The sequence below is a fragment of the Lycorma delicatula genome, chromosome 9 (genome assembly GCF_047948215.1).
Source record: "Lycorma delicatula isolate Av1 chromosome 9, ASM4794821v1, whole genome shotgun sequence".
Taxonomy (NCBI): domain Eukaryota; kingdom Metazoa; phylum Arthropoda; class Insecta; order Hemiptera; family Fulgoridae; genus Lycorma; species Lycorma delicatula.
This window is the reverse complement of record NC_134463.1, coordinates 96,561,873-96,586,083: the sequence shown is the minus strand read 5'-3', so window position 1 is coordinate 96,586,083 and position 24,211 is coordinate 96,561,873. Positions and strand designations below refer to the sequence as shown.

The following is a 24,211-nucleotide window of genomic DNA, read 5'->3' as shown; positions in this document are numbered from 1 at the left end:
TGCAGACAACGACACATTTTTCGACAAAGTAATTTTTAGTAACCAGTCAACGTTTCACATCAGTGGCTAGGTGAACGCCGATAACTGCCGAGTATGGAGTAGCGAAAACCATCATGAAACTTTGTAGTTCATACGTGATAGCCCTAAGGTCGATGTTTTTTGTGTCCTAAACAAATAAACACTATAACGTTTAAACACTATGCCCGTTCTTCTTCTAAGAGGCAACCGTAAACGGTATAGTTTATCTGGCCATGCTTCAGCATTTTCTTATTTCTGTTAGACGATGATGAGCAACTTGGACGCCATTACTATCCCCAAGCACCACATCAATACCCCCTAGAAGTCCGAGATTTTCTTGATACTCGATTCCCAGGTCGGTGGATCGGTCTTGAAAGTCCAATTGCATGGCCACCTCGCTTCCCATAGGCTGAAGAGATAACGCCCGACTTGGTGGTAAAACCTGGAATGAGATCGACTTCAGGTGAGATGTATGTCGCATTACAAATGTAAGCGATACCGAACCAAAGTGAATGTTGGATGACAAACTTGATGTGTTTTTCTATGAAATGAGATCTTAACCGAATCTCTAAGTTATCTCAATAAATTCTTATATGCTTTTAAAGTTGTGAAGTCCTTTTTTTAATTACAATTTCTCCACCTGCCTCGATCCACAAAACGTCTCTCTTCCATTACTCTCACTACATCCTCTCTTTCGCGCACTTCCTCCATCACCGTATTTATCCATTTCATTCTTGGTCTACCCCTATTTCCATTGTTACAGCATCCTTTTTGGTAATATTTCCTCATCCATCCTTTCAATATGTCCAACCCACCTCAGCTCTGATTTTCTGCTTCCCAATTTCAGTTCCTCTAATCATACAGCTCCTTATCCTAACCCTTATTGTCTTCGCTAGCATGTTTCTCTTGAATTTCATTTCTGCTGCCTGTACTCGACCCTTCATCTTTCTGCCACCTGTTTAGGTTTCTGCCGCGTAAGTAAGAACTGGCATAATGTATGCTTTATTCATAACTCTCTCACACTGCAAAGGTACCTTTTTGTTCCAGCCCGTACTTCTTAAAATCTGATAAAATCCAATTTCCTTCTGTAATATTGCATTTATTTCTTTAACCGTTCTCCCATCCTCGGAAAGATATGTTCCCAGACAAGTAAATTCTTTTATCAATTCTATTTTTCTACCGTTCACAGTTACTTCCAATGAATCTCTCTTTTTCCCTGTCTAGCACAATCACTTTACTCTTCTCAACATTAAATTTCATTCCACATTTTTGAATTTCTTCACTCCACACTTTTATTGAACATAATTCCCTTCTAGATTCCCCACATCGACTGCAAATAACAAGTTTCTCATTCCTTCTGCTATTTCCTTTTTAATTTTCTTGGAAGATTCCATTCATAGTTATTATAAACAAAAGTGGAATATATATATATATATATATATATATATATATATATATATATATATATATATATATATATATATATATATATATATATGTAAAGTATTTTCTTAAAGTCATTAAGAATGCATTTTTACGCCGCAAAACGGAAGATCTCTTTTTAAAGAAATCTTTAAAATGACCTTGTCAAAGTAAAATTTACTCGATTGAGATTTTAGCTGTTTGCCATGTCTTTACTAAACATTATTACGACTGACCCTCCTTTAATAAAAAATATTTTTTTAGCTTTTCCTAGCTCTCTTTAAAAAAAGACGAAATGTTAAATCCGCTCCTTTTTTGGTGATTTACGGATTTAATTCTTTCTGAAATAATATTTATAGAGAAAAAAGCATGACGAAATTAAAAAAAAAAAAAAAAAAAAAAAAGATTTAGATTATCGTAATAATATACCGTTTAGCGATTATAAGAAAAATATATGAATAAACGAGTACGGTACTGTGCAACAATTAATACTATGGTGGGGGTATTGGTGTGAAGCGTTTAGTAGTGGTAGGTCAGGTATATGGAATAAATATTCTGCTAGGGAGGCTGATACAACTTGCCCACCACTCAGTAGTAGTACGCTAGCGCGCTAACACACACACCACCACACTACACACATGCGAGTATAGTTTAGCGGTTGACTTCAAGAGCACACTCTGTTCTCGGTTACAACACAATCAGTATTGGCTACAACTGACTGACTACTGCGTGAGAAGATAGTCCACATTTAAAAAAAACGGCAGTTATCTATCACGTAAGATAAAATTAATAATAACTATTTTCATACTTATTAGTCGATTTTTATAGCTTCCTATTATAAGTTACAATAATTTTATTCAACGATAAAAATCTATAGTTCATATGAAAACGTTTTATAAATTGATTGAGACACTAATTAATAAGGAGTATTCGTACGGTTAAATCGGCTATTAATATTTTTAAATATTTTAAAAAGAAAATCATATTTATTTGTACATTTTTATATTGATCTATAATTTTTGTAAATTATATTGAATTCCATTTTTTTTTTTTTTTTAAGTAGAAAGTACAGAATTAGAAAAACTTTCCGATACCTTAATTTTAATGTACCCTACAGTAAATAAGTTACACTTATTTACTACGTGCAACTTAGTATCGTTTAATAAGTGATACTTATTAAACGATCCCTTTTTATGAAATAAACCTATATTTTCTTGTAGATACAAAAGAAGGAAATTTTTTTCTTAATTTTAAAATTAATTTCTGGTTTTCGTTTTTCAAATTTTATATTAGATGGGTATACTTTTCTTAAAAATATTTAATTAAGGAAACAAATTTTAAAAAAAGCCAACATAAAATTTTTCTGATTTTATTTTTTTTTAAATTGAAAATACGTGTATACATATTTAACCTAAAAATCTTAAAATAAAGAATCCTACCTGAAAAATAAATTAAAACGCAGTAAAGTAATGAGGTAAACTTACACAGTAAAAGCGGAGGCAACATAATACAGGTTGCTGATGTTCAGTTACACTAAGCTCAGTTGTTATAATGACAGGTTAAGGATTTTTTTTTTTTAATTATTGTTTTGGTGCAGTTATATATAATTTTTTCCTAATTGTAATAAAGGTTAAAACTTTCTTTTATAAATTATATATATATAATTATGTAAATTCATTAGTTTGGTTATTATCATTCAAGTTATAAATTAATTACAGTTAATTTACTTTTTTTTAATTAAATTCTTCCAAGTTTATTTTTTTATATGATACTAACAAGTACAAACTTGTTAGTATCATATCAAACGTCTTGAATTGAAGATTTATTTTACTTCCTAAATTAATTATAATTGTTACCATAGCATGCAGGAGAATCAAATTTATTACGAAATAAATATTTGATCATGTTTCAGCTATATTATTATAATAAAGACTGTATCCCTACGTAATTAATAAATTCTATTACCTTGCTCGCCTAGTTATTCGCTCTAGCTCTAGAAGGTTAAGTATTGTAATCAGTCCAATTTGGACATATGCAGTTTTCATCGGATCGACTTTTTGACACCTAAGGAACCCAATAATCTTAATTTTATGGATGTTAATGTTCGTATTTAAGTGTGTGTTCAGTGTCAGCCTCTAAATCACCATATATTTCTACAACTACCGAACCGATTTTGACCAAACTTGGTTCGATTACTTCTACATATGGGGCACTACGGCATTCAATTTTCAACTTAACAGATCAAGGTAAGGCTGTAAGAAAACTCACCCTCAGTATCTCGAGATTTCGCCAAATTAAAATCATATGTTTCTTAAACACATTTAAAACGATTAAAAAATAACAATATTTGCAAAAAACATTTTGCAAAATCGCACTTCTACCCCAAAATCTTTCTAAACGTTGAAGCTTTGTTGTGATCGCTATGATGGTTGTTTTTCATTGGGGGTTTCTTCTAATTACGCATATAAATTAACATTTACTAATTTTTTTTTTTAAAACTCCGTACCACCGTTACGTATTGCTTCATAGGATGAGCTGAATGATTTGTAGGATGTGTGAAAATTCCATGCCTGACCGGGATACGAACCCGGGACCTCCAGATGAAACCTTTACTAAATTGAGAACCCCAAACCCCACCGAACGGCCGGATCCGACTAAAAGTCATGTATTTTTTAACGTTTTCCTTCTTTCCAATTTGCATCGTAATCAAAACAGCTTTAAAAAAAGATTTCTTATAAAATTCAACTTTGACTCCCACGTTGGGATTCGTGCAAAAAGTAATAAACATGGTCGTGTGAGGTATCAATATATACATTTTCAAAGCCACTGAAAACGATTTTGATATTTATTTTTTTGAAATAAAGCCCTGTTTTTAATAATACCAGATTTAAAATTTGTTTTAACCTCTAGCCAATATTATTAACCGGTAATTAAAACGTGTGATTTTTTCCAATGTATCATTAATACATTTATTATATTTTATTTATAAATAACTACGTGACGGTAAAGTCCTACAACTGTGTCGTCAGCTTTGCACTTGTTAAAAATCTAATCATTTAGTTAGGATATCATTTGTTAACATCCATGCTTTTCGTAATGCTGGGACCGCTGGTTGTTAATTTATTTATGAATGTATACGTTTTTATTTTTGCAATAAAAATATCTATTTTTAGGCAAGACCAGAAGTATTTGTAAATAAGTGAAATCCATTATGATTCCGAAATAAAAAAAGAAAATTTTTAAAAATTGCCAATCTCCGTGGAGGAGTGGTAGCATCTCGGCGTTTCATCCGGAGGTCTCGGTTCAAATCCCGGTCAGGCATGGAATTTTTCATAATCTACAACATTCTACTTCCATATTTCACGTACAACCTTCAAAGATTCTGTCATTTCATCAATAAAAAAAAAAAAAATGAAATAAAAATAAAAATTTAATATGTAGTAAATCCCTTCAGAAACTTACAAAGCGTCAAAATATGTATCTCTACAACCATCTGCTTTGGTTTATGTTTAGGAATATTCAACCTGCTATCGTGACATCTAGGTACGGCATGTGAATTAAACGGATCGATTCTATCAAATTTTTAAAATAAATATTAAAATAAGAGATACTTTTCCTAAGATAAAAGAGCACATTATTTTACTGTTTTACACTTTTTAATTTAAATTTTCTGAGGTACAACTTCACTCCTCAGGGTATCTTTCTCTGGAGTAGTAATGTTCATTTTTTACCCAATCTCAGTAATGAAAAGAGTAAAGATCTCACTTTTAAGACTGAATACGACCAACATTTTGATGGGTTTAATATCCTGGCATGGAACAGTAGCTCGAAGCTTTGTGAAAAATTAATTTGTAACGTAAGCCTGGCAAGGAATTTTTTATTATTTAAATTGGAGATGCTATTATCTTTTTTTGAGACTTTTTATCGTTTTACACTTTTAAGTTATGGTACACAAAAAAAAAGTAGGATCAGGAGTTAGAATGATGTTAAATCTTGTATTAAGTTAAAATTTCTTAAATTCTTACTTAAAAAAAAAGAAAGAATGCCAGGAAATCTTTTTGAAAAATCAATAAAACCCAAACTCCCCAAAACTTTTAAATGGAAATTCTGAGAGTGTTAACAGTTTTCAATCTTACAACAGAAGTACATAACCGTAATAATTAACAAATTAAACCGATTGTAAGTACCGTAGTATACATTGAATTTAAAAACCTATCGCAAATCATTTGTTGAATATTTTTTCATTATTTAAGAAATATCATGTTTTTTAATTATGTTAACCAAGACGAATCACAGAGAGAGAGATAGAGAAAGTTATTCTCTAAAATAAATTACATACTCGTAGTTCTCAAATTTTTGACCAGGAATACAATTAAAAAAACATACAAAAAATTAAATAAAAGCCAAAATTAATCTAATTCATTAATCACCAAATACGCTTTTGTAGCTTTTACGTAGAAGTATGGAAATGGAATTTTTTTAGCGTTTGAAAAATGCCATGATCGGGATTCGAACCCCCCGGTTAGGCCGATGACGTTATCACTCTGCCACGGTGATCGGCTTATATAACAAAATGATAAAATCTCATTTTTTTTCAAATTTACTTATAAACATAAATCTTCATTTATTTAATACTTATTTTTTCTTTCTTCTTTTTCTTCACGTTGAACGCTTTCGCAGAAATCTGTGCTTCGTCAGACGGTCAGAGACTTCTGCAAAAGCAATAGACGTAGAGAAAACGACGAAAGGAAAAAAATTTAGAAAGAAAGAAAAAGGAAAAAAGTTTATGTACGTGGATGCGACGGCCTCATGAGGATACACGAAATGAACTAGGAAAGGAAATGATGTACTCTCGACATAGCTTCTTCAGAAAATGTTTAATTTAAATGAGTGTACTAAAAGATGAAGGGATTCCGGGTTAAAAGGTTTTTTTTTACTATAATAATTTGCAAGTAATTTTTTATCGATAAAAATTGATAATGAATTTCTTACAGAACAGTTAAAAAGATTTATGAAAAATTAAGACGATTCAGTTTTCTTACTTTTCCTCTAAATGGTGATCAAAATATAATTTGAGTATAGAATTGTATAATAAAATCCAAAATAATTATAATGAAATTGTAAAACGAACGGTAAAAATCTCGTAGATATCACTTCTTCAACCTACTGGGTTGGTCTAGTGGTAAACGCGTCTTCCCAAATCAGCTGATTTAGATGTAGAGAGTTCCAGCGTATATTTTTACACGGATTTGAATACTAGATCGTGGATACCGGTATTCTTTGGTGGTTGGATTTCAATTAACCACACATCTCAGGAATGATCGAACCGAGACTGTATAAGACTGCACTTCAATTACACTCACACATATCATCCTCATTCATCCTCTGAAGTAATGCCTGAACGATAATTCCCTGAGGCTAAAACAAGAAAAAGAAATATTACTTCTTCCGCTCAAAAGACAAAAATTTCTGTATTATAAATAAATTTTTTCAACAAAACAATATTGATATCAAAAAAAGTAAAATACTACATTTCTATTATCAAAATTTGTTATTAATTTAGAATTTTCTTTAAAAAATATTCATGTTAAATATATGTAATAGACAATAGATAGTAAACAATTTTTAAGCGTTCCATGCAAAAAATATAAAAATTTGTTACAAAACTCATACCGGCCCGATTATATTTATATGTAATACATATCACATTTACAGAAATAACACAATTCACTTGATTATTCGTTGTTTAATAAATGAAATCGTGCCGGTAACAGATTTGTAATAAATTTTTATATTTTTTGCATGGAACGCTTAAAAATTGTTTATTATCTATTATTGTATGACTATTATTACATATATTTAACATGTATATTTTTTTTAAAGAAAATTCTAAATTAATAACAGGTTTTGATAATAGAAATTTTGTGTCTTACCTTTTTTGATGTCAGTATCGTTTTGTTAAAAACGGTTTTATTTATATACAGAAATTTTTGTTTTTTGAGCTAAAGAAATGATATCTGCGAGACTCTTACCGTACAGTTGACAATTTCATTTTAATTTTTTTTTTTGGATATTATTGGGTTTTGTTAGATTATTCTTTTATTTTTATTTTTTTTATGAATTACTGATTGTTATCTTATGGATTTATTATTAAAATTTATTGCCTTAGAACAAACAAATTGAATTTCACAGCCAATTTTTTTTTTGTTGATAGTCATATCATTCACTTCATACCATATTTATTTATTTTTTTTTTAATAAATCTAGAATAATGACTTTTACGAATCGAAGATCCATGATGTAATATTGCACTTATTACTTTGTAAGTATAACCCTCGATTTTTATCGTGAAATTCGATTAAACCGATTGAATTTATTTCTGTTTTATTTATTCCTTTTTTAATAAAACTACTATAACCTCTGTAAACTAATACTTATATTTTTTATTTAAAGAAGTGATGGGAATTAAAAAAATTATTTCATCTTCAATACTTTCATTTACGTAAGAGCATTTACTATTAAAACTGTAGTATATATATATTTTTTTTAATTTTATTATTTCAAGTACATTATCAAGTTTTTGTACGCTACCTAGTACTGTCATGTACTGCTATCTAGCGGCGCGATCCGTAAAGGTACATTAAAAAAAAAATGAATAAAATGACATATTCGAGTTCCGCGGTTTATCAAATGTAAAAAAAAAAGTCTAACAAAGTTCGAAGTATTTTTTGAAAGTATTGTTTATTACAAATCTAGTTCAAGTGTAATATAATGTTTTCATGTTTATTTTTTCCTCATTTTAATTTCACTGTTAGGTTAGGTCATATTTAGAACTGTAAACGTGGTTCGCTGACTTCGTCGCCTCTTATCCCTTAATTTTTCCTGTTTAGTCTCCGGGAATCACCATCAGGTATTACTTCAGAGGATGATATTCGTGAATGTAAGTGAAGTGTAGGCTTGTAAGTTTCAGGTCGAACATTTCTGAGATGTGTGGTTAATTGAAATCCAACCACCACAAAAGACCGGTATCCACGATCTAGTATTCAAATCCGTATAAAAATAAATGACTTTACTAGGACTTGTACGCTGGTACTCGTAACTTCGAAATCAGTTGATTTGTAAAAACGCGTTCACCACTAGGCTAACCCAATGGGTTTCGTCGCCTCTTACCGACAAAGTTGTAAAAAACTCCGTGATATACATATTAAATAATTATATTTAAATACACAATATATTAATATTAAGAAATTATTTTTTTCTACGAAAGTTAATTTTCATATACACAGACAACTGACTTACGGTTAGATTTAAACGAGATATATGAATATATGAACAACATATAAAAAGCAGAAATAATTTAATTTTTTCTCGAAATTATTGTGTGAATGATAAACAGAATTAAATATTTTCAAAGGAAACATATTATTATCGTAAAATGGGCTACACTTTACCAAAACATGTATAATCTTAATATTTGTTTTATTTCAACGGTTACTTCTTTCATTTCCCGCTTCATAAAAATTTTAAAAATAATTTAGAGAAAGGAACAGGCTTTTCAATATGACAAAAGAATGTTCATTTTCTGAAAGTAAAGAATTACATATTCAAAAATATGCTGATTTTTCTAATTAAATTTTTATTCACAAATAATTAAAATCGCATTAAATTTGTGCTTGAAATAAAATTTTAAAGGAAATTAATGACAACTTTAATGCTCTAGAATATTTTTAAAATAATTTTTTTTTAAATTTCTAAGCGATAAAAACTGCTGACGTATAAACAATATTAACCAGTTACAATACGGTACGATTTCCTCATTTTAAGGAAAAAACTGCTCACTATACACTACATTAGTTGATCGCTTATCACTGTATTACATAAATAACTTTCCCAATTATTTTGAAGCTTATAACTAGCTTCGTAATTACGTACTAACCACTTTGTGATAATTTTACACAATATTATTTTATTATTGAAAATTTTCTTAGAACATTTTTAAAATGCACTTTGGTGACATCTTACTTATTATTTCATGTATAATCTTATTTACATTTATTTCCCCTAAAAACTTGGGGGAAAACTCTAAAAACGAAGATAATTGCTTAATAAGAATTTTTTTTTCTCTCTCACCAGATTTTTGGCGAACGGATTTTTAGTTATCATTCATTTATCGAGTAATAATAGTTGCTTTAATTAAAAATTATTATTTATAGAAATTCAACAAACTAAAGTTCATTTTGACAGCTGTGTTATAAAAGTTCTCATAATAAAAAAAAAAACTGTTTCGTATTACACGCGGCAGTGGACACCGTTTTACTTTGGTGGTTGGGGTTCAATTAATCACACGTCTCAGGATCGACAGACCTTATTCTGTGCAAGACTACACCTCATTAAGGATGATATGTCTGTCATACATATCATCCTCATCTCATTGAACGTTGTGGAGGGGGGAGGTTGTTTACTGTTTAATAGCCGAAGAGATTGCAACGTGCACATTAGGAAAAAATAATGATTCATTCCAGTGCAGTTGATTTAAACTAATTTTCTCTAGAAAAATTACGATCGAGCATTCAAGTCCTAGTAAAGTCAATTATTTTTACACGGATTTGAATACTAGATCGTGGATACCGGTGTTCTTCGGTGGTTGGGTTTCAATTAACCACACATCTCAGGAACGGTCGAACTGAGACTGTACATGACTACACTTCATTTACACCCGTACATATCATCCTCTGAAGTATTATCTGAACGGTAATTACCGGAGGCTAAACAGGAACAAGAAAGAAAATAATTAATAGGTGCATTTTGTTACGAATAGGCAGCTATATTATTACTTGATCGTTAACAATACTCTTTGCTTTCCGCAGCGTTTAATGAAACGTCTACTTTAACAGATTATTTTTCAAATATCGCTTCATCTTCGTCATAATAAAGATTTATTTAAAATAAACCTTTATTATAAATTATCCGGGTAATTTTAACGTTATCAAATCGTTAAATAAATTTTAAATCATAAGATTAGCTTTACTCAGATGAATTACTGCTATAAATAACTTGATCTGGCATCGTAATTAAAAAAAAAAAGAAGTTAATGTTTAGATGACTTCTTTATTTAGCTGGAATTGTCATAATTAAACAGGTGGATACTTGAATCTGACTGAAAACTTTGTTAAACAAGTACAGGAATGAAAATATTTCTCACAGAGATTTTACTGCTTTTAATAAGTTGCTTTTTTTTTTGGTGGTGGTAATTAAAGTCGATAGAAAATTAATTCATTCCTCAAATATTTTTTTGTAAATACGGTAATTATGATCGTTATCCTTGAAAAAACTTACGCCAATTTCATGAGTAGATTGTGATTAATGTCAGGTAGCTCGGAACCGGTAGGTTATGGCATCCTATATAGATATACGATCCGGCCTCCGAGGCGCGAGTGGTAGCATATCGGCCTTTCAATCGGAGGTCTCAGATTCGAATCCCGGTCAGGCATGGCATTTTCACACACGCTACAAATCATTCATCTGATCCTGTGAAGCAATATCTAACGGTGGTTCCGGAGGTTAAACACAATATATATATATATATATATATATATATGGATAACGAGTATAATCATAAGGTTCTGGGTTCAAATCCCGGTCAGGCATGGCCTTTATTTCATACACTATAAAAAAAAAAATTCTCGATAAAAAAAATTGTATGTAGGTCACTATACTTATTATCGCTTAAAAAATAAAGATTATAAAAGAACATGTAAAATGTACGTTAATGCAATAAAAAATGTAATCGATTTTGAACGAGACATTATTTGATGTTTCAATCAGCTTAATTTTTTTTTTCTTTCCTTTGTTAAATGTCTCTTGAATAAAAAAGAAAAAAACAATAGTATTGATTTTAATAAAGATTTCAGTATACTTTTATCACCCTACTCTGTTTAAATACTGGGCGCGATGTTAATGTAAAATTTTATCTTGGATTTCAGCTGCCTTTTCTTACGAATGTACTTTTTATATAATTCAGACTCAATAATATTTTCTAAAGAATTTACAGTAATATAAAGATTGTCTAAAAAAAAATTATTAAGTTTATAGTCGAAGACTCTATGACAATTTTTATTGTCAATAATTTTATTTTTGACGATAAAAATTATATTAATAATAATATATTTTTTTTATTTTTTTGAAATACACCAAACTTTTTTTTAAGCTTAATACGCAATAAAATTCTAAATATTATATGTCTAAGATTTTCAATAATACGACTGATTAAGTTTTATATTCGGTTACATTTTAGTTTATAAATAAGTGATCACAAATTAATTTTCCAGCGACTTAGATTTTTCAAGAAGTAGGTTGCATTAGGTCTACAACTAAAGGTCGCTCCGAGAGCGGGATGGCAGGAAAAATGGTAGTGTTTACCTCCTGAAAAAACTTCAGTAATAATAAATGCTAACGGTTACAAAGAAAAAAAAAAAAAAAATATTACGAATTGTTTAATAACAAATAAAGTTAATATTAGAAAATTTAAAATTATTTTTCAATCTAGATTTACGAGCATAATTTTTTTCCAGCGTATTTAAGCCAAATTTGAAATATATGTCAAATTTAAACAAAAAATTACCTAACGTACAAACAACAAAAGAGATTTGCTTATAGTTATATAACGCTTTAAAATGTAACATCATATTTTATCAGGATTTAAATTACCGATTAAAATATTAATTAAATGATTTATTTATTTTCATACTGTAATATTAAACATGTTACGTTGATTTGCTTAATCGTCGGTTTTTTAAATTTATTATTTTACTAAGACACTACATATCATATTTAAGGAAAAACTGTTAATTAATCACGAAAAATTATTCACCTGTAATTTTTTTTTACTCATACGTGTATGGAATTCATATTATAAGCCGTTATCTTTTCTAAGAGCATAAAAAAATTGACTATTGAAAAATCAATGAGTGTTAAATTAATTAAGGAGACAAATTCAAACTTTCATAAAAAAATTGAAGTAAAGAAATAAAATCAGGAATAAATTTGAAGCATAATATAGGATAATAAAAAGTAGTTATACTTTAGATATGCCATTTTAACTAATAATGATGGGGAATAGCCCATCCCCTCCACCTAGATCAAACTAAGGAAGAAATAAAAGTAACTGGAATTAGACCTAACCCAATAAAAAGGATAATTTTTTATCCCGTCAATCCTGATAGTTTATATTTGATTGATTAGTTAATTATGTAGTATGTATAAAGATTACATTCGTGTGTTACCTTTTCCGTTAAGTTTGAAGCTTAAAAACCGCATCAATAACAACAGTAAAAATTATAGGTTTGTCTTATACCCCAATTTATTTCCTGTTTACTTATGCTGTAGATACAGATACCACAGTTTCAACATTTGCTGACGATACTGCAATTCTTGAAGTCCACGAAAATCCGACTACTGCGTCTCGTTTTAATCAAGATTATATCACTTTCCTCGAATCCTGGCTTAGATGTTCGAAAATATAAATAAACGAAACAAAATCAAAGCACATCACGTTCACCCTTCGTAAGAAACACTGTCCTCCTGTTTCTATCTTCAATGTTCCGATTCCGAGATGTAAAGACTGTAAATATTTGGGTTTTCATCTTGATCGATGACTTACTTGGACGAAACATATCACTTCTAAGCGGAAACAGTTGGATCTCAAGTTTAAGAACATGTACTGGCTGATAGGACATAGATCTCGGCTTCAGCAGAAAGTAAATTATGGATTTATAAATCCGTTTTGAAGCCTGTTTTAGACTTACCGGCTTGAATTGTGGGGTACAGCGTGCAACTCCAGTATTGACATACTTGAACGCTACCAAACAAAAAACTGTGGAAAATGCTCAACATACCCTGGTATATAAGTAATAGCCTTATACATAATAATCTTAAATTGCGAACCGTTCGGCAGGAAATGTTTCTGGTTAGCCTACGATATCAAAATCGTTTAGATCGGAACCCAAATTATTTCGTGGTAAATTTATTAGATAACAGGATCAGTGATTTTTCACGATTGGTGAGGAACAATATTCTTGGTTTGCCTTATCGTTTCAATTAGGTCTGGCCGTACGGAGTGCTCTTCTACTTCATTATTGTCACAAGCCGCTGGGTCTGTGGCAACTTAATGTTAGTTCAAATACATCTTATTTACTTATTGTTCTACGAACAGATTGTAAAGTTGCTGTGTCGTTACAATAAAAAAAAAAACTTATACTGTTTCATTTCAATAAGTTTCCTTCAAAAAAACATAAAAACTAAACTTTTAAATGTTTTTTATTAACCTAATCGCACTTTTCTCTTTGTTCTTTACCGATCTGAGCGTTTTATGATTAACAGCTTTCCAATTGTCAATGAAATTCCAAGTAATCTCAACGTTTCTCAAGAGTTTTTGTGTTTAAAAGTTAAAAAAAAAGAAAGATATCTAGTTTGGTCTATTTGATAAGCCGAGTAACAAAATGGAATATACTTAATCATCTTAATTCGTTTGGTAAGTAATGCGATGTTCCAGTTTGGATAAAAATTCTCTCCGATCTACCAAGGCAAAGTGACCAAAATGGGTGCCTACTGCCTAGCAAGAAGACTTTAAGTTTCCCCTTGGTGAGATTGTGTGTCTCATACTACACCATTCCTCTTAGATTGAATTTACTCACCTTCCTTAAATATATATATATATATATATAAACTGGCATCCCCCACCGTGGTTTCGCCCGCGCTACAAACTTCAAAAAATTGGAAATAGATTTTATGCAATTATGCGTGGGTTGTTGCTCTCAGAGTTATCGCTATTCACAAACTATAATATATTTCTGAAAGATTGAACTAGATTTTTAGCCGAGCACATACGTTACTCCTCAAGTTTTTGAAACACTTTGTCGTGCATTCACGTTGTCTACGATCGTAAATTTTAATAGTCCTAGAAGTTCTTTTTTCTATCTGTGACCTAGCCGACTTAGGCGTTATAAAAATATTAATATCAAACTGAAAGTCAAATCTATGACTATGTATATGGCTTACGCTTACAGGATGGAACTTCTTAGTTCAGAGGATAAAAATGATGCTGTTTTGTTCGCGTGAAGATGAGTTATCGCTGGTAGCGATTAGATTAGACGTTAAATTTAGTAAAACACGATATAACTTTCTGAAAAAATCGATATTGTCATAGACGATGACAGTCGGTACAGTCAAACGTCTATCGTTATGAACGATATATCAAATTTAGTTAAAGGTCTAGCTAGGTTATTTATTTGTCCTCCTTCATGTGCAAGAGTGAGGGTTAGTCGGGGTGCTGCGATGACGCATCTGGGACCCTCAGGTAATGAGGGGGGACGCGGCGATTTGCCGGCTGCGCGCAAGGCGCAGTCGGCAACCTAGTGTACGGACGGGAAGGGTAGCCTCTCAGTGGAGGGATGTAGTGGTCGTCCAGAAGGGAGGACTACTGCATCTTGATGAAACTGAGAGAACCCCGATAAGAAGCTAATAAACGGCAAGACAGGGGGGCAGTGGACTGCCACGACACCCTGACATTCCTGCGCATAGCCTAACGGCAGAGGCCGGGGATGTTGGGGGTGTTTAAAAAAGAATAAAAAAAAAGGTTATTTATTTGTACGTTTTTTTTTTTTTTTACTTCCTTGTACGAAGTAAAGTATTGTGATAGGCGAAAAATTTCAGTTTCCAGATTTCAACGGAAATATCCATTCTGACCATCCCTGAATCCATATTGACTAGTTTCGGCGTAACGTCTGTACGTACGTACGCATCTCGCATAACTCAAAAACTATTAACCGTAGGATGTCGAAATTTTGGATTTAGGACTGTTGTAACATCAACTTGTGCACCTCCCCTTTTGATTGCAATCGACCGAACCAAAAGCGTCCCAAAAAGTCCAAAATCCAAAAAAAAAAATGGATTTTGGACTTTTTCTTAACTGCAATAATAAGTCCTCATTGAGAGCTTCTCAACGGTATATCATAAGTGGTACTTATTTTCATTTACTCCCGAGTTATAGCCCGATAAAATTTTATTGAATCTTACGGAAAGGCACATCGGTTCGAATCAGGCTTCATCTACTTTTTTTTTAATTTAGATTTATTAATTTATTAATAATTAATTATTAACCTCTCATTGTAAAAAAAAATTAGGATGAATAATAACAACAGAAAAAATATATCACAAGTTTTCAATGAAATAAAAATTCTGGTACTTTTCAGTTTAAAAAAAAAAAATGTTTAAATGTAATTTTGACAGGCGTACAAGGAAGTCATGTGTTGTCCACATCTGATTTTTTTTATTTATGATTTATATAGTAGTGTGATCGGTGAGGTGTGAACTGTGATAAACATTCCGATTATCATAAGAAATCTACAATTAAAATTCCCTAATCCGCCGGGTTGGTCTAGCGGTGAATGCGTCTTCCCAAATCAGCTGATTTGGAAATCGAGAGTTCCAGCGTTCAAATCCTAGAACAAGGCAATTACTTTTATACGGATTTGAACACTAGATCGTGGATACCGGTGTTCTTTGGTGGTTGGGTTTCAATTAACCACTCATCTTAGGATCTTAGGAACGGTCGAACTGAGACTATACAAGACTACACTTCATTTACACTCACACATATCATCTTCATTCATCCTCTGAAGTAATACCTGAACGGTAATTCCCGGAAGCTAAATAGGAAAAAAAAACAGAAATTTAAATTTATATATATATATATATATCACTACTATATAAAGAAACATCGCGAAAACTACTGAACCAATCATTAGGAAATTTTAATTTTATATATATATAGAAAGAGAGAGAGTGAGTGAGGGGGAGATGGAGTGAGAGAGAGAGCGAGCTTCTTAAATATAGTTCCTTGTTCTTTATATATTAAAATAAAATGCATAATATATGCATAAGGTACTTTCTTAATTATCTGAATTCTTCTGTACAGTTTATGTAATTCAGTTTAATTATCTTTAAAAACAGATTCAATCACTAATTTAAAATATAAAATTTTTTTACCATCTAATTGGTGAACCTGCTGAATATTTTATATTTTGCATAGATACTTCCACAATACTTCATTACACGGTGTATGTGCGAGGTAATTTCTACAGGAACCCTATGACCAAGTCTTGGAAGGCAGATAATTTTTGTAAGGAAGCAATTTTATTGCTCCATAAATCACTGATAAGTAATATGTTACTTCTGTACCGGTTATAAAATGTCCCGAACTTCGGAAGAATTACGTTACAAATGAGCATACAACTGTCTACACTCTACATAATGTTGTTTATTTCGAGCCACGTTTCTTCATTGGTAGATAATAATTTTTCACTATCCATCCATTTTCTTTATTCTTTTTTCCTTATTATCCTTATTAAGTTTACGATTACATATTCGATCCTGCTATGTCCATACTAAGAATGTAAAGATCAGGAGGGTGTGATTTAAGGGTGGGAAGGCTCCCGATGGATTACTATAGGTTAGTTACACAAAAAGTCTGATGATGAAATGACAATCGAGTATAGTCCCGTCTTGATCGTATTTGAATTTAAACCCAAAAAATGATCTATTAAATAAAATTAACACACTTTTCAACGTTTTACAGGTATAAAGCACACAATAAACATTAAAAATCTCAGTTATATAGATTAGTTTTAAACATTGTTCTTCTTCCATCACGGTATAGACGATTCACCTGTTCCGGTTTCAAATGATAAAAAAAAGGTTTTGGATTAAAGGACAGACTTATTTTGGGGACGTGGAATGTTAGATGTTTGAACAACAAAGAAGTGGAATTGGTTCATCAATTGAGGGAACGCAAGGTGAACATCGCAGTGTAACAGAAGCGAAGAAGAAGCTCAAGGGCACAAAAGATCTGGAAGGGTTATACATTGATATATATATATATATATATATAGTGGCGTTGAGCAAGGGAAAAGTGCTTGTGGTGGTGTTGCAGTGCTTGTGGATACGAAGTGGAAGAAACATAATCACTGTACGCTTGAAAATAGATCGAGGTTACCTGATAGTAGTTAGCGTATATGCGCCTGAAGAGGGAAAGAAGGTGAAAACGTAAGAATTTTATGAAAACCTCCAAATTCAAGTGAATAAATATCATTCAGACTTTTTAATAATAGTGGGAGAGTTGAATGCTACAGTAGATAACCAACTAGTTCCAAATATCTTAGGATAGTTTGGTGAGCCTTGCTTGAATGAAAATGGGAAACGGCTAAGAGATCTTATAGTATAAATTTTTTAGCTCCACGTGACACTAGGATGTATAGAGGAAGTGATATTAATAATGATCATTACCTGGTTCTTTCTGAGATAAACCTATTGGCAAGGTGGACGAGAAGTTTTAAATATTATTAATTATAATCTTGATTTTAAATATAATTATAAAATGAATACGATACATCACATGTAAGATAATGCCTTAAATAAATTTAAACTACAAGTACGGAAATAACATAAAAGAAAATACAACAAATATTCTTGATTTGAGAAATTTATTTAGTGTAACAGATGGTTGAATAAGAAGTAAAAATCTGGAATTAAATTAAATTATATTTGTCAACAAAAATATTTTTTAACAGACCAAAACTGCTTCAAATATTTTTATAAACATTTTTTTTTTAAGTGTAACATTCTTTTAAAATATTTTATGTAAATAATATATTATCTTCTACGGAATTTTTAAAATTTTTATGTAAATCCTTTTTTTAAATATCAGATTTATTTTTATTTTGTTTTACAAAAATATGTATATTGAACTAAAAACAAATAAACGCATTTAAAATTGATAAATCTTTAAAGTTATGAGTAAGCCCTACCTAAAAAAGCAAAAAAATAATAAAAACTAATTAGATTATCGAATCTTGTACTGTGGGAATAATTTTTCTTTTACCTTTCTTGACATCCCTTTTTTATATTATAATTTATTCGTATTTTACTGATACAACCAAGCTTCTAACGGTTTAAAGAAAAAATAAGGGAAAATTACATACAGTACCTATCATTCAAGGTAATAAATCAACGTCAATGATAAAAAATATGAAATAATTTAACAAAAAATCATTTTTGCATTCGATTATCTTTCTTCTTAATCTTTTTCCCCTCTCCCCCGAATTGGATTCCACAGTGAAGCATAACACAATCCGGGGGAGTGTCCTTTTACTCTAACAAGCCGGCTGGATCTTAACTTTTAATGCATGCCTCTAACTCCCAGAGTAGGATTACCAGGTCCGACTATGTCGTTCCTGTTAAGATTTATATGGTTTATGATAGAACTTTCAGAAATAAAGAAGTACATCATGATATGCAAATTAACAGTAAAGGATATGCAAACATTCAAACTGTTCAAGAAAACGTTTTGAAGATATACAGAATTTCCCATTAAGATACGTTGAAATATGACAATGAAATCGAAGTTGCTACTTTTGAACAGACTTTAGAAGAACGGAACTTTTAAAGAAAAAAAAATATTGACAAAGAAAATGTTAAACACAAATATGGCAACGTTTCTGCCGCTTTTTTTCATATATGTTTTTTCGATTGAGCCGGTAGTGTTATACAAACATAACGCAGTAAATTAAAATTATCAATATCACAATAAAAGTATACCATATTTATAAATTATATAAATATATATATGTACCACACTGTACAGTAGCGTATGTATGTTGTACTTCGTATAAACAAAATGGTGGCTTTCAAATAAAAACATTAATTTCAGATAAGCCACATTTTTTATTCATTACAAAATAGCTAGTAAAAATGATTAAAAAGAGGTGATAATTAGAAGTAGAATAATTAAACACAGTTAAATTATTCATGGTTATGACTAATTATTAACTTGTTTTATTTAATTTGAACAGCTGTTTAACAATACATCACCTCTTTTTAATCATTTTTACCAGCTATTTTACAATGAATAAAAAATGTCGTTTATCTGAAATTGATTTTTTTATTTGTTTATATAAATCCTAGACTGTTGAAAGTTTGAGAGAACATATTTGGAATCTTATTTGGAATCTAAATCAAAAGCGTATACCTATGTATATATTTATATATATAGTTATTTTTCATATATTTGGATATGGTTTAAGTTATAAAATATTTTACTGGGGAAGCGAACAAAATTTATAACCTCATATTAAATTACAGTAAAATTTTGAATAACAACCATTCATCGAAATTTGTATATTTTATACTTTTTCGGAAGAGAATGCTTTTTTATCTATAAAAGAATTCTTCCGCACCCAGGTATGAACTATAATAATAATTATAATAAAAATTTTATACACTGAAACAGTTAGAATTTTTCCGAGCGAGAAAAGTATTTTTGAAAAAGTTTTTTTTTATTGTTTAAGTCCTAACATTACCATGATTTTTTTTTATTTTTAGCAAAATTGGACGTATAAATAAAATTTTAAGCTCACCATGTTTGATGAATATCGCCTTTTGTATCTCCCATTAATCATATCAGTGTTTTTTTTTTGTTTTTTTAAATTAAATAGAACAAATTCCCTTCAGTAAACAAGCTGTCCCATCAAACTTCAGAATTGTATATTAACTGTCCCTGAGATATGAAGCACCGACTCTTACAAGCGTACATTTTTATATGAGCAGGCATACACCCATATACACATATCGATGCATTCATATAGTTATAGACTAATACAAACAAAATATAGCTATTCCGTGTAATTCACAGGAGCTCAAAACGTAAAGAAATATAAAAAGTTGGATCGCTTATATTTTTACTAATAGAAATACTGTAACAGACGGGAAATTAAAAATTAATTTTCTTTAACTTTTTTCTAAAAGTTAAAGGCCGGATGAAAGGCCGAAAGGCCGAAACGCTTTTCGGCCTTTCGTTCCGGCATCGAATCCCCGTTCAGGCACGGCATTTTAACATACGCTACAAATCATTCATCTCATCCTCTGAAGCAATACCTAATGCTGGTCCGGGAGGTTAAACAAAAAAGAAAAAATGAATCCGGAAATTTCGGTACGTGGAAACAGCATATGCTACACTAATGTAGTCATATTGAATGTTTGTAAATTATAAATAAAGTTCAATGAATGAGATTAAAAAATATTTTTTGTATTTACAGTACCGATAATACTGTAAATATTTGAATAAATGTAATAGATAAAAAAAAACAAAAAACAAAAAAAAACAAAACAAAGACGATAGGCTGAAATTCGTAAGAAGACATTTACTATAAATGTATTAAAAAAAGGAAAGTGACGGTGTCATTATCGTAGCAGTTGTAGGCGACATGAAACAAGACACAAGTCACTCCCGAAAACGACACAGCCGTTCTAGAGAATATTTAACCAAGACTACGTTATTAAAGAAATGAAGAATGAACAAATTTCCATTGCATTCTTCATACGCATTAGCATGTCGACTCGATAGAAATGTAGGTGATATTCAAGCCGCCAAATGATGCCTCTGTTCTGCTCACCACAGATAATGGTTTTAATATGCAACGTTATTATTTTCAGAGAAATTAACGCTGATAAATTTTGTACTTTAAATACTTTAGATGTATCACGACCGTAATACAGGGTTACATAGGATTTAGTAATAGATTAAAGTATTTCTTTCCGATTTAAAAGAATCCATTATATACACTCCCTCAAAATTTGATTTGTGAAATAATACTATTTATAAAAATTTATTCAAGTAGGAAGAAGAAAATTCGTGAAATCATATGTAACCTTACCTAAAAAGGTGGTTAAAATGTTGTAACAAGACCGGTATAGCGGGCCTGAATAACGGATTCCTACCAATTATTATATAAGTAATAGAAAATGTAATTAATTGGGAAAATCCAGAAAAGGACAGAAAGGAGAACCCTTTTTGTAAAGAACAGGCCCGTTTTACAATTGCTTTTATTATACTGCCCGCTAACACACAATGCACATCTGTTGTACGGTGAGAAGAGACCAGGCTTGGAATTCATGGGGAAAAAGCCTCGGTCGACGATTCGAATCACGCTTCGACTTGGATCCGATCGTACAGGTAAAGAGGCTAACAGTATAAATAGCCCAGTAAGACCAGCTAAAAGTCAGTTCGGCAGAGAGTTCTGCGAGGCGTTACGGCGTCGGTCCCGCAAGGGCATTTCTGCGAGGAGAGGCTGCAAGTTGTGTGGAGTTGAGCGAATTCAGTAGAGAGTTCTGTGAACCAGTCTAGCGAGACGTACCATGACGGTCCAGCGTGGAGATTCACAGGTGTGAGTCTGCGAGACTATAGTCCAGCGAGGAAAGTATCCAGTTCGATATGATTAAGGTGACGCCACGAATAAGTCAGTACCAAGAAAGTTCTATCTGTGAGTTACAGTAAAACTATAAGTGTATAAGTAAAAGAAATAATGCAATAGGCTTCATTCATAAACTGTTAAGGTAGACAACAAAATGGATCTGCAAGTGAATTTTATAAATTGTTAGTTAATATAAGACTGATGGTTAAGAACAATTAAAACTAGAGTTTCTTTTGGTAATGGATCTGAATACGTTTTCTGTTTATATACCTGGAATAAATTCCGAACGATTATTTATTCTGATATCTGTCTTATGTGTAAACTGTATTTATTACTTACTATTGACGTTACTATCAGTATTTGATGTGTAATAATTTTGATTGTTATCTTTGTTGATTATGTCATGTATTTTTGTCTGTTTTTATGCCATGCTTACTGTTTTGATTATGTTATGTTTTATGTTATGTAATTATCGTTTACTACTATTATCCTGACTACTATTGTGGTTGTAATTACTATATTAATATTTATGTCCATTAACTGTTTTATTATTGTCACTTATTATTATTCTTACTGTATTTATCACCGTTGTTATTATTATTAATTTTCCTGGTTGTAATTTGAACATTTTATACCAATAAACAATAATTATATAAACATTATAAATCCTCAACAACCTCTCAATATCCTGATCGAGCCGCGCGGAACCACACCGCACGCGACAATATGATGAGATTTTATCCTTACGTGATTAATGAATAAACTTTACATTCAGTAAAAAAAAAATAAAATAGTTCGAATTAACGTAAACAAAAAACAACATTCCAGATTCGATTCCCTGCTACAATGTGAAAATTTATAAGCATCTAACCAAATCTATCGATTATGACTTTTGTTGTACATGCTGTACAAAAATAAATAAAAAATACATTTTATTTTCGTTTGAGAATTAATAGTATGTTATACAACGAGTCTATAATGATAACTAACAATGCGCAATTACGAAGTTGGAACACGAGCCTTGAAGAGTGTCGTAAACTTCGCAAGAATGCATTAATGGCCATTATAGAGAGAGTTGAATACCGTATTTTTTCTACGACTGAGAAAATATTGGGATTACTGATTTAAATCGATGACAGAATACATTGTTTACGGAATATTTTTATTTAATGTTTCAAAAAATACATTTCTGTGGCAATAGATTATTAACCATAAGTTCTGTCTTTTCTTTATTATCGATTGGAGTTAAGAAATTTCTTCCTAAAAATCCCACATAATTAATAAAAGGAGGTTTAGTATAAAAACTTAGTTACCTATCGGTGTACTTTCAAATTAAACTCTCTTTACTAACTACTAAATCGGATTAAAATCAAAGTAAAAAAATAGCACATTAAACAATACCCGCTTCTGATCGGTCAGCGGTTGAAAAAAGTAGGCTTTTGATCGGTTGAACAATAGGCTTTTAATCGCAATCGAAATCTGTTTCATTATGATACAGGTTCCAGCCGCGTAATTTAAACATTATAATACAGCCGTAGAAAAAAGATTTTTTTAGATGAATTAAAATTTTGTAAAATTCACTTTCAAGAAGTAATTAAAATTTAATCCGATTCAGATCTGCTTGTACTTGTACATACATATACTTTACAAAATGTATACGTTACATGTAAAATCCAACAGTAATCTTCCGCAATACGATTACTGTCAGCCATTGTAGTGAAATTACCGACTATTTCCAACATATGACAGCTGTGACATTTAACAATTCGGATTAAAGTACTGTATTTAAAATACAGCTTCATTTTGCAATCAAACTTAGGGCTTAAAAATACGTATATTACTAATACTTATTGTAATAATCCCTATGTCGTAAGATTATCAAATAGATATCATTAGGTATTTAAAATGTATAATTTAACAAGACTTCAAAAGTACTCATCTAAAAAAAAATACCATGACATTACTGATAAAAAACCTTATAAAAAGAATAACATCATAAACATGGTAATTCGTCCCCCCCCCCCTCGTTAGCATAAGAAATAATGGCAGGGTTGCAAAATATAATATTAAAACTAGTTTCTGGGTTCAAAAGAAACTTACATACAAAGTGGCGCTTTTTTTTTATCACACGACTGCCCAAAAAGGAGTGTAATATATTTAGGGTGTATGTATGTTTCACCGTAACATCTCAACGGCTGAACTGACTTAAGTGTATGACTTCGCGTTGGAATCCTTACGTTGCTGGGAGTATCATGCGCTGTATAAATATGTATAAGTATAAACAAATTTAAAAATGTTGAAAAAAATATAAAGCTATATACAAAACTGTCACCCGCACGCTCTTGAATTATCCTACATTAAAGAGCAATATTCTTTTTTGGCAGTCGTGTTTTTTAATTTTTAATGTTCGTCTCTGGTTTAACTTGAATTTTTTTAATTCAAAAACTCATCACGACCAAATTAGAAAG

At 30.8% G+C, this 24,211-nt stretch overlaps 1 protein-coding gene across 1 annotated transcript in view; it reads left to right on the top strand.

The window, feature by feature from the left end:
• Nucleotides 1-2,014: 2,014 nt before the first annotated feature.
• LOC142330032 (sclerostin domain-containing protein 1-like) overlaps nucleotides 2,015-24,211 on the top strand; it is a 65,881-nt gene continuing 43,684 nt past the window's right edge. The window contains exon 1 of the mRNA XM_075375043.1: nucleotides 2,015-2,215. The gene's annotated coding sequence lies outside the window, so the exon portion shown is untranslated. The remainder of the gene's footprint in view (nucleotides 2,216-24,211) is intronic.